The sequence below is a fragment of the Lycorma delicatula genome, chromosome 3, assembly GCF_047948215.1.
Source record: "Lycorma delicatula isolate Av1 chromosome 3, ASM4794821v1, whole genome shotgun sequence".
Classification (NCBI taxonomy): domain Eukaryota; kingdom Metazoa; phylum Arthropoda; class Insecta; order Hemiptera; family Fulgoridae; genus Lycorma; species Lycorma delicatula.
The window spans coordinates 86,972,481-86,985,066 of record NC_134457.1 but is presented as its reverse complement, the minus strand read 5'-3'; the positions used below and the strand labels follow the sequence as shown (position 1 = coordinate 86,985,066).

Here is a 12,586-nt window from a genome sequence, read left to right as displayed (position 1 = left end):
GAACCTTCTGTTAAGCCGTTACACTAAGACTCGAGTGTGTATGGTATAATTCACGAAATATGTTTACAAATTAAAAGATAAACCCATTTAGCATAATTTATATATTAAAGAATTTCGGTCAGTTTTATCGAAAGCCGCCACACTTAACACTTTAATAACGCTCTTAATTCATGGTGTTCTACGTCTTTTCTTTTCAATTTAGTTTTCTCTATCAAAGCTTCTGCTTTTTCGATATTATTCGGATGATCGTACTGAGTTATAAATGATAAGCCATAATTAACTGCTAATGGACCTTTTATAATTTCAGTTCGTTAAAAGCTTTGTTATGCCTTTTGCCTTGCATTCTCTTTGTTTCAATCTTTTAAAATTTCAGTATTTTTGATCCTTATTACTTTCTCTAAAAATTAATAAACACATCCAATATAAAAAGAATTACCAGCAATTTGTGGATTAGGATCCGTTATAACTTAAACTTTGTCAATAAAATAAAGGTTGCTTACATGATAACCGAATTTATTCAGAAAGATTAATAGATTGGACAATTTGAATATGCATTCCAGAAAAAATATACGGGAAGAAGTCTTCGGGAAAGAGATCATCGAGTACGATTACATTCGAGAAAACGGGTAGTAATGAACGAATTGTGCATTCGGGAAAACGTTTCTGGTACTTTCCAACATATTTCTGGATATCAATAAAATATATACAAAATTTATTACAAAATAAATAAAAGAATATATATATATATATATATTTATATATTTTTTTGTTTTTTTAAATTCTGCCTATTATTAATAATATATTGCTACGAAGATTACAGTATATTTAATATTCAACATTAAAAATTTTTTTTAAACAAAAATTGGTTAAGTAAATAATAAATAGAACTACTGATTAATTAATAATTTAGTAATTACCTAATTACAAAAGTATATCACTAATTATTTTTCTAATTACTTTATTTTTATTATCATGTTATTTTACTTAGGTAAGAATTTTGTGCAATAACCGAGTTTAATATTTTAAATTATTTTATGATTCTTGGTTGCTGTTAAATTGTGTTCGTTTTCTTTTAGATAAATATCCTTCAGTGATTTCAAATGAAGTAAATCGTTATTTAAAAGTGTAAAATATCTTTCCTTGAATAAATTGTTAAATTATTACATACGAACTATATTAAATAAATAATATGCTCTATATGAAATTTCAGTATTTTAAAGAAAATACCAAATATAAGGATTTAACTACAAGAAGTCTCGATTAAAAAACTTGAACATTTTTTTTAAAGATTTTCATACTAATTTATAAAGTTAAGACTTGAAAAAAGTTATCTCGTTATCATGAAATTTATTGGGATCTATATATCACATAATTGCTTTTGTTAATTTTCTAATAATGAAAAGACGTAAAAAAAGTTGATGCACTCCCCTCGGACCTCATGTGTCAACATTTTTTTTCTTTTATAAGCATTTTATAATACCTATTTATTAAAAATTATTTGTTAACAATGATAATCGTGACTTAAGTGAAATATAAATGCGATTTTCATTTAATTTCTAATAGTATAACTTGTTGGTATTTTATTATGTTATATGCAGAATGAAAATACAAAAGTATAAATGACAAACGCATTGAAAAAGAGAAAAGAAGCTAAAAAGAAGTGATCTGCGTGCTGCGTTTTTCATTTTCCTAGTTGAAAAGCAACAGGAGCAGATAATATACATTATATCACTTTTTTTCTGAGTCAAGTTTGTCTTTGTTCATCTCCTACTTTTGCCATCTGATTCTTTTTTTCTCCAGTTTAGCCTCCGGGAATCACCGTCAGGTATTACTCGTACTTCAGAGGATGAATGAGGATCATATGTATGAGTGTAAATGAAGTGCAGTCTTGTACAGTCTCAGTTCGACCATTCCTGAGATCTATGGTTGATTGAAACCCAACCACCAAAGAACACCGGTATCTACGATCTAGTATTCAAATCCGTATTAAAGTAACTGCCTTTATTAGGACTTGAACATTGGAACTCTCGACTTTCAAATCAGCTGATTTGGGAAGACGAGTTCACCACTACACCAACCCGGTGGGTCTGACAGTGATTATTTAATAATAATAATTATTATTATTTTATAATTAATTTTTCATTTTTATAAACAACTATGAATGTTTATTGTTATTATTTCATAGCATTGAAAATAGTTCCAAATTATATTTTTCAGGTAAGAATTAAAATAACCTTTGAAAACTTTAACTGATAAATTAATAAATGGAAAAAAGTTAAGACTAAAAACACTGTCGTCACAGAAATAACTTTGGTGATTTAATTAACATGAAATTATGTAATTAAAGGCAGGTAAAAAGCATCTTAAAAAAATACAAATATGCAAGAATTTAATTCATTTGAACGAGAAAAATTAAGATTTTTTTCTTAATTTGTAAGAAATATATTACATTTTTTTAATTACGTAATTAAAACAACATAAAAAATACTCATACATTTATTATAATGCTCATTATGTGAGAAAATTGTATTAAAAAGCTGTTAAAACCAATATTGTTAAATTTAAAAAACCACATAAAAAAAGGAGGCCTTTCTACTTTTTTTGACGTTCAACTTGATTGAATAACAATACAGAATAATATTTAGTAGATTCAATTTCTTGATTCAATTCAGCTTGATTGATTCTACGGTAGTGCTCAATTAAACTGAATCGTGAACTGGAAATTTTATTACGTAATAATGAAGATCTAAATAATAAAAATTTAATTATTGTAATAATTTAGTAATTTTTTTTTTTCAATTTTGCACATTCAAATTATGAGGTTAATGAAATAATTTAATAATAGAATTAATTAATTTAGTCTACAGCTGTTAATAAAACTCCACTTATCTAGGCTGCATTTTAAAATATAAATTCATTCAAAGTGGTACAGGTTGAATTAACAGTTATTTTAATAATTAAATACCAGTGCAAATTAATAAGTAAAAAAAGCTTACAAAAAATTAATGAATCGAGTTATTATTATAGTTGATTTAATTAATTTTAAACATAATATTTAAAAGAGATTTCTAGGTAAGTTCATCGTCCTGATAAATCGGAAACTGGATATTTTATAAAATTGGAATTCGTAAAGAATAGTTTAAAAAGTAGATGTTACTCAATTGAATTACATGATTATAATTTATCACATTTAACATAATTATTTATTAATTATAGTTTAAATAATTAATATTATCTACATTCTTTACGGTAATAAAATCATATGAATCATATAATGGAACATATCGGCATCCTAGTTATGTGTCTAAGCATAAAGTTTGCAGAAATTAATTAATAGTAATTATTATTTTCTGCAATTTAATACCGCTACTAGAAAATAAAAAGAGAGATCGGTTTAGTGTATAATTATATTCGAATAGATTTTCCATATAAATCGTAATTAATAATCATTAACTGTGTAAAATGATGATCTTTATAGCGTAACTTATGTAACAAAAACGCTGACATACTTTAATTTGTTTTCCTTGAGATGTTTTACTAAAATACATATTCAGTGAATAGATCTTAAAAAATTATTTCCTAAATATGGGAGAAATTCTTTATATTTTATCTTTTGAAAATTTCTTCTAAAATATATCCGCAACTTGTAAGTCAAAAAATAATTTTTAAAATAAAGAAGGAAGAAAATATGTTTCTCGTATCAAGTGAAAAAACTTTCAAGGAAAGTTATTTCAATTGTTGTTTTCTTCGTTCGATTAAGTTACTTGAATTCTGGACGTGGTATAAATTAAAAACTCTTGCACAAAACCGCACAAGAAGATCGACTTTTCGTTTTCAACGCCCTCACTATTTTACATTCAGAAACACACTGATTTTTGGAATAAAACGTTCTCCTTATATTCGATTAACGAGTAGACCCTACACAAAAGCATCAAGTTTAAACTCACTCACCACTGTGACTTACTGCGTAAGCGCGTAATTTGAAAATTCGGTAAAAAACGTTTCATCAGAGTATTAGATTTAGTCTTTTCTACATTGCATCCAAACAAAATTTATTTTTTATCAAAAGGAGGGGACCAGGTGGAAAATATTTTAAGTGAAGACACTACTACTAAGATTTCAATCTTGGAAATAACCTATTTCTGGTTAAATAACTTCAGTTTGTAAGTTTCTTTAAAATAGATATTTTCCTATTCATGTTTAATTCCTTAAAATTATGTAAAAAAATGGGCAATAAAAATGAGATATCGATGTAATATGAAAATACACGATTTAAAATAATGGGTTTTTATTTCTGCTAAACTCAATAAAAAAGTAGTAAATCTCATTCTTGGTAATTTACTGGCATAAAGTCAGTCAATTACAAATTGTTCGTAAAATATGGCAATCCTAAAATAACTAATAATAATAGTTTAACATAGAAAATTGAAGTTAGTAATCTTCGTTTAATATCGTAACGAAGTACCTGTGATCATTCATTTGTTTAATTCCTCCTTTATGGTCAGTGGTTTATTATCTTCTGTCTTCATTACAATTTTCTTAACATGTAGAATATATTAATTAAAATAAAAAAAGTATAAGAATTGGTGTAAAAAATTTGCTAATTTAGCTGAATTCGTAGTACTCTACGGAAATTCTGAACAATTCAAAAGCGATTTTTTCTCAGTTTTTTTGTAAATAAAGGAAGTTCCTGAAAAATAAATAACTTGATATTTTGAATAATTTCGTAAAAAAAGTAAACTTTTACTTTTCTGTAAATAGTCTTTATGTCTAAATCGATATTTTATGCAATTATTCCTAAAAATGGTTTGTATTTTTAAAACGTACAGTAGAAAAATTTTTAATTTTGATGAACTAAAAAAGTATATGTAACCATAGAAATTGGAATAGTATGTCTGCCAAGCCGATTATACAACAGTAGTTGATCGTCATGAAGTTTTCTACGAAATATTACTTAACCGGCATATCGGTTAACTTTAAAATAGATCGAATTTGTCTAATATTTAAAAGGTTTCAGCGAACAATACCCTGATACAATATTCGATTCTGTTTATACGAATTTTTATAAACTGATTTTTTGGTTGTAGTCTAATACCAATAAAAATAGCGTAAAAACAAACCTCTAAACATTTTTAAATTTTTTTCTAACTACATATTATATAAATCGAATTGTTTTTTTAAGCTGTAAGACGTTTAATAATTTAGAATATAATAAATAAGTTGTAAAATATGTAAAGGTTTTTCTATAATTATCAGAGAAATTAATAAAAATCTTAAATGGCAAAAAATTATGTAAATTTTAAGTTGGAAAACTATTTGATACAGTGAAAACTTTTAGGAGCAAAATAGAATGTTTTACCAACGTAACGTTCATGCGTAAACGATTCAACGTTAAACCTTGTTTATATTCAACAGGAATACGTAATTTCAGTCTATTGAGATAATACGAAAATAAGTTGAATTAACAGCTAGTAAGTAAAAAATAACCTTTTCATTACAGCACAGGTGTTCGAAACCAGAAGATCTCATTTCTTTTATTTTTAATCGGTATAATTTTAAATATAAATTTAAAAAAGGTATTAAAATATAATAAAAGTATAATAATAAAAATAAATTAATATAATATTAAATTTAATCTACACTTACAAATATTAATAGTGAAGTAAATTTAGTAACTTACGTTTTTTGTTGTATATAATGAGATTCTTATGATACTGTTTACATTAAACTCTGACGTCCCTTTAGTTCTTACATCAGGTTTAACTGAAACAATAAAAAAAATAATAAATAAATAAATAAGATATTTAAAAAAGAAGAAAATTTTATAAATTAAATTGTACAAGATTTTATCTTCCGCCTTGTTCATTAACTGCTTGCGAGAACAATACGCGATAGGCGCTGAGATATATAATGCACACTAGAACGTAAAATGAGACAAAACGCACAAAATGTAACGGGATGGAACGCACAAAGCGACAGGTGCTACCATCTCGTAGTTTCATTCCCTTACTACTAACACTTCAAAACTTGATGACCCTCCCTCTCCTAATTTCTATCACTCGCCATTGTTATAGATTTGAGTATTCCTGCAATGACAACTGTATAAAACAACGTGCAGTGATTTAAATTTTAACGGCGGGAAAAGTGAAGATAATGGCATTCATTGCTGTCTGAAACCCATTTATGGTGATTAAACTATTGATAGAAATACTGTGAGTCAGAGAAAAATAACATTTCCTGCATCAGTAACTGGTAATGCGAATATCAAGAATGAACTTCTTAGTGGTCGACCAGTGCTTTTTAAAACAATGCTAAAACATTTGAGGAGACTTGTATATCGTGTTCGATATTCTACGGAGCTGATAACTCTACAACACGATACTGCTCGGCCACACACATCGTTGCAATCGCTGAGGCTCTTGTGAAGTTGAAATTTGAAACTATTCTATACCCTCCCTACACATCAGATTTGGCGCTGTGCGATTTTCACTACTTTTAGGTAGATTTCATAAGAAAGCTACCTACTGTAATGGGTCCATGATCCGACATCCGGAAAATTTCACCATATCTTCGCGTTTCACATCCCCCAGACCCCAAAACCATCGTCAGTTCCAAAGTTTATATATATTTATATATCACTTTCTTGTGAACACGATAACTGCTTTAATTTTGCGCCTATCACTTTCAAATTGATGTATAAAATATAACGACCCAAAATCTCAGTCGAGTTCGTTAATGGACTAAATCGGACCATGGAGGTGGCAACAAAATATAAAAGCTATAACTTTCTTAAGTAAAATATCGAATCCGTTTAAAGTTCCTACTATTATTTGGATAAGGGCCTAAACCTTATGTAAGTAATTTTTTTTTATATCACCAACCACTGGCCCAGGGGTGAAAAAAAATGGTGTTTCGAAGACAAAAAAATTATACCTTCCTTAATAGGAACAGTATCGAATCGGTTTAAAGTGGTCGTTAGTCCTGTAAACATGACATAAAACTTTTTTCTGAAAAATTTTTGATATGACCAATCCTTACGGCAAGGATGAACAAAATATTGCTGGAATTGTAAGAAGATGGGGCTTGCCGTATGCTAAACATATGAAAATTTTTTTCACATGCAACCATTGTCGTATTGATTAAATTTTAAGTTTTTCTTTACTTTAAGGTAGAAATCTTTATTATACCCTACTTAGCCCGGTGAAATCTATCTCCGCCATTCGGCGTGCCGAAAGGGATTTTTGTATTTAAAGAGGGACACTCATTTCAGTACGGACGATGAACTGAAGAACGCAGTGAAATCGTTGATCGCAGAAAGACCGCTTGCATTCTTCATTGAGGTAAGAGAAGACAGGTTTACCGTTGGAAAAAGTATGCAGCTGTATATGGTTACTATGTGGAAAAGTGAATGTAAGATTTTGTAGCAAATAAAATGTACTTTCATGTCATATTATTTCATGTGACGCTTCTTTCATTTGCTAGTTATGAGCGACTGTGCATTCCGTTTCAGCCAATCCACGCACAATTAACTATTGTATTTTATTTAACCGAGAAAATCGATTATCACTCGTCCGTAAACATTTTGGGTTCGGGTTCTCCTTTGGATTCTTGAAGGCTACCACCATTAGGTCCAATAAGAATGTGGATGCCCTAACATTTCTTCATTAACGTTGGGAAAAAGAAATGAGTTTTTTATTTAAACCTTCCGGGACAAATAAAAATTTAATGGTAATGAAGTAATTCAAATCCTCTTGCTCTTGCTCAGTCAACAAATCTTGGAATACTAAGATATTTTAACCGTTTATTTCCGGAATTTGTTCTACTTCCATGAACAAATAAAAACAACATACTTGGTGTGTCAAATATGTCTAAGAGCCAAAAAAGAAAAAATTAAAAATTAAAATGTATTTCAAGTGTTCTTTTTCAAAAAGAGAAATGCTTACAGTAATCATTAACTGGATGGATTGAAATCATTCAACTTTAAATATGCATAAAAGCGTTGTATTATGCTTCTCAGGAGACGTAACATTTCTTATCGCGTGGATAGAATTGCCATTAATAATTAGAGTATTTCTGTTAACTATAAAGCGAAATTTCTGTGTTTTAATTACACGATATGTTGCCTTACGATAATCTAACTGCTTTCATTTTTAACAAAACCAAACGTAATGTTTTCCTTTGAAGTGTCTTAATAAAGCATTAACCACATTTTCATAATTAAATATTTATTATCCTTACTTATACTATCGTCTGAAGTATATCACCTCTTGGGGCTGCCTCAGAAAGTCAAATAGTTTTTAAAATAAAAATTCTGATGTGGACACCACATGACTTCCTCATACACTTTTTTTTTTCTTTTTCCTGTTTAGCCTCCGGTAACTACCGTTTAGATAATTCTTCAGAGGATGAATGAGGATGATATGTATAAGTGTAAATGAAGTGTAGTCTTGTACATTCTCAGTTCGACCATTCCTGAGATGTGTGGTTAATTGAAACCCAACCACCAAAGAACACTGGTATCCACGATCTAGTATTCAAATCCGTGTAAAAATAACTGGCTTTACTAGGACTTGAACGCTGTAACTCTCGACTTCCAAATTTGGGAAGACGCGTTAACCACTAGACCAACCCGGTGGGTTTTCCTTATACACCTATTAAATTACATATACACATTTTTTTAAAATGAAAAGTACATAAGTTTTTATTTCATTAATAACTTCTGGTATTTTTTCATATGTTTTTTTTTTTTATTGTTATTACTGAATTATTATTTATGGTAAAACATTTTTTTACAATCAGATGTTAATAATTATTAATAAATCAATGTATTTAAATTTAAAAAAAAATAAGGAGGTGAAGTCTGATTTGAATCGATGTGCCTTCCCTTGTAAGTTCCAAATATTTCAATAATTAAAATTTTATTTGGCTCTAACTCTGGAACCAATGAAAATAAGTACCACTTACGATATATTGTTGAAAAGCTCTCAATGAGGGGTTATTATTGCAGTTAAGAAAAAGTCCAAAATCCAGAATTTTTGGAATTTTGGGCTTTTTTGGACACTTTCGGTTCAGTCGATTGCAATCAAAAGGGGAAGTGCACAAGTAGTTGTTACAACAGTCCTAAATCCAAAATGTTAATATCCTACGGGTAATCGTTTTTGAGTTATGCGAGATACACACTTACGTACATACAGCCGAACGTCAAGCCGAAATTAGTCAAAATGGATTCAGCGATGATCAAAATGGATATTTCCGTTGAAATTTGAAAACCGAAATTTTTCACGATCACAATACTTCCTTTACTTCATACAAGGAAGTAAAAATGGGCTGTCAGATCATTATTTGGCTCCCGTAATCATGTAAACTTATATTTAAAAAATTAATTATGTTAACTTATTCTTGTGTTTGTATTTATAAATTTACAATCCAAAAAGAATAGTCACTTTTCCATAAAAAAAAAAAAATTAACAATATCGATTCCTACCAAACTAGACAACGGAACTGTTTTCGTACAACTCAACATAATACTTCGGCTTTTGAGAAAGGGCCTTATTATATTTCTGTCGTAACATTTAATAAAAAACAAAAAAAATTTCCTATCAAATTTTATTAAAATAAAATTAACAATTATTTTTTAAAGAAACAATATTACCCTGTCGATGAATTTTTAAATAATATTAATTAAAAGAACTTTAAAAAACATGAATTTTCTGCAACCCGTTCCTCGTGTAGTTAAGTAGGTGTTCAAATAATTGTCAATGATGCCATCTGAATAATGAATAATTTTGTAGTAACATTTTATTATACTTAATGCATTTAACTTAGCATTATTTCATGTTTTTATATTTATAATTTAGCTTATATTGACGCGGTGTACACGATGTATTATCATGTACCGATCAGAGTAAAAGATTTAATTCATCTTATTATCATATGTATAAAAATTAATGTGATTTGAAAAAAAATTGTAGTCGTTAAAGAGATTGAATAAATTTTTTTTTTAAATTATGGGTTGACTTTCACGTACCCACGAATAATTTCATTTAATTTAAAAAAAAATTATCTTTTTTAATCTGTTATTCTATAAGAATGTTGTTAACATAATAAAGGAAATGAAATTTCAGATATAGCGACGTTATCTCAAGAGATTTTCTTTCACTTGAGCAAGCATACTTATGAGAAGAAATTTTTTGTAAGAAGTTAATTTTTTTAACTTTGTACAAATTACTTTTAATCTAAATTAAAAGTTATTGAATATATTTTAAATTTTGTTATAAAAATAAAAGAAATATTATGGAAGATAAAATTCTGTCATTTCCATTTTTATATATGTTGCGTAATAAAAATTTGTAATAAAACATTCATCGATAGAGGACTCAGTACTATGTATCTCGACTTCTCACATATTATGCAAAATTGTACGGTATATCACAATTAGAGTACTGAAGTACTTAACCTATGCATTCTGTACTGTTCTGGTTCTATAATAAACGTTGCAATATTAGCTTGACCTGTTGTGAAAAGAACATTACTCCTCGCTATTTTTTTTCATCCAAATTAATGATTAGACTTCTTTTAGCGTTAATAAATGTATTCTTTACTCTGCTGCTAGTTTACTATACTTTCTTCAAATGAATAAATAGCACTCTACTACTAGTGTTTGAATCAAACCCTATTTTTTTTAAGATCAAATCATTGCATCAAAATTAATTAATTTTTTTGCGTGCACTCTCCTTTTTCTCTTGACACTTCCACAAATTCAATGAGTTCGTGTGCTAACAGCCTAAATTAACAATATTCATATGTAGATGGAAAATAATTGGTCGATTATTTTCGAGAGGCATGGAAGTATGAAATGGATTGACTGGATATTTAAGATTGATTTTTAAACGATTAATAATTTTAAACCAAAGGGATAAACCAGTCAAACTAAGAATTTGTAACCGATAATATTAATAAAAATTTAAATGTTTTACATGCATTAAGGTTGTTGGTTAACTGTGTTAGGTAAGAACGTAGAACTAAAGTGGGATTGCACGCACGCGTGTTTGTGTGTATAGACCGACATAATAGTGGGAATTTGATTTAAGTATGGAGGGTTGTTTGATTATTTTTAATTAAATAATTATTAAATGTCTTAATTAAAAAAAAAATAATAATATTAAATAAATTAATGATAATTAATTAAAGGTCAGCCACTTAGGCCCTGACATATTTTTAATACAAATCTCTTTCAGTGGAAGAGTTTTAAGTATTTTAGTTTCTTTTAATGTGTATTAATTTTTTTATTATAGTATACTGAAGACAAGTTACTTTATTTTTTATTTATTTTTTGATAAGAAAACTGGACTGATGGCATCTAGCAAGTTTAATGGATGTTACATTATATTTATGGATGTAATGGAAGTTATATTATGAGGAACTACACTAAAAAAAATATTTCAATAATTAATATTATTTGTGCGTATAAAATTTAATAATAAAAATCACTTTATCATTATTATAGATTTTTACTTTCCCGGGAATAGCTGGTATACAGCTGTTAATTAGTTCTAGTATAAAGAAAAATTTGGTGATCGATGAAAATTTTGATGAAAAATTTTGGTTTTTATAAATTTCGACGTTTAATGGTCCACGTTAACAGAAAACACAAAAAAAACCCATGAACAATTCCGGAAGGCTGTATATATATGTAATGGCCTGTATTTTGATATATCTCCGGACTTCCTGAACATTAACACTTGAAAAAATATTTATATATATATATTAATGCCATTCAATTTTTAACTTAGACAAGGGGTCGGGGTGTTTACCGCTATTTTAAAACTTTAACTTTTGTTGAAACAAAACTTGACAATGGTAGTAGTAGTGGTACTGTATGAGTTGTTTACAGTATTGAAATTTGAAGTAGATCGGACTTAGGGATGGAGATATAATTAGCTGAATTGTATTAGAATTGTTGAATATTTAAAAAATTAATTACAAAAGTTCATGAAATTTGGAAAAAATATTCGTCTACTAAAATTCTAACTTTTTTAAATTCTGACTACGATCCGACAAGGGGGTATGATCATAACTAAACTAATTGTTTTTTTTTAGAATTTGTTTAATTTTTCTAAACCGGCGTAATTATTATAAGCCAAAATATTTCCGTGTATGCGGTATTAATTGATTAAGTATTAGGTCGTAACCCACCGGGTTGGTTTAGTGGTGAACGGATTTTCGCAACGGAAATCAGTTGATTTCGATGTCGAGAGTTTCAGCGTTCAAGTCCTTGTAAAGGCAGTTACTTTTATACGGATTTGAATACTAGATCTTGGATACCGGTGTCTTTGAGATTGGATTTCAATTAACCACACTTCTCAGAAATGGTCAACCTGAGTCTGTACAAGACTACGCTTCACTTACACTCATACATATCATCCTGGGAAATAATCGCTGACGATGATTCCCGGAGGCTAAACAGGAAAAAGGAAGAAGGAGGTTTTAGTTAGATCCATGCCTGCTTTCGTGGCGCGGTGGTAGCGTGTCCGCCTTTCATCTGGAGGTCTAAAGTTCAAATCCCAAATTTGATTTAGCTTTACTA

The 12,586-nt window shown here is 28.5% G+C and overlaps 1 protein-coding gene across 1 annotated transcript in view; it reads right to left on the bottom strand.

The window, feature by feature from the left end:
- Positions 1 to 12,586, bottom strand: part of hbt (headbutt) — a 170,649-nt gene that overhangs the window by 130,667 nt on the left and 27,396 nt on the right. The window contains exon 2 of the mRNA XM_075360146.1: positions 5,681 to 5,763. The gene's annotated coding sequence lies outside the window, so the exon portion shown is untranslated. The remainder of the gene's footprint in view (positions 1 to 5,680; positions 5,764 to 12,586) is intronic.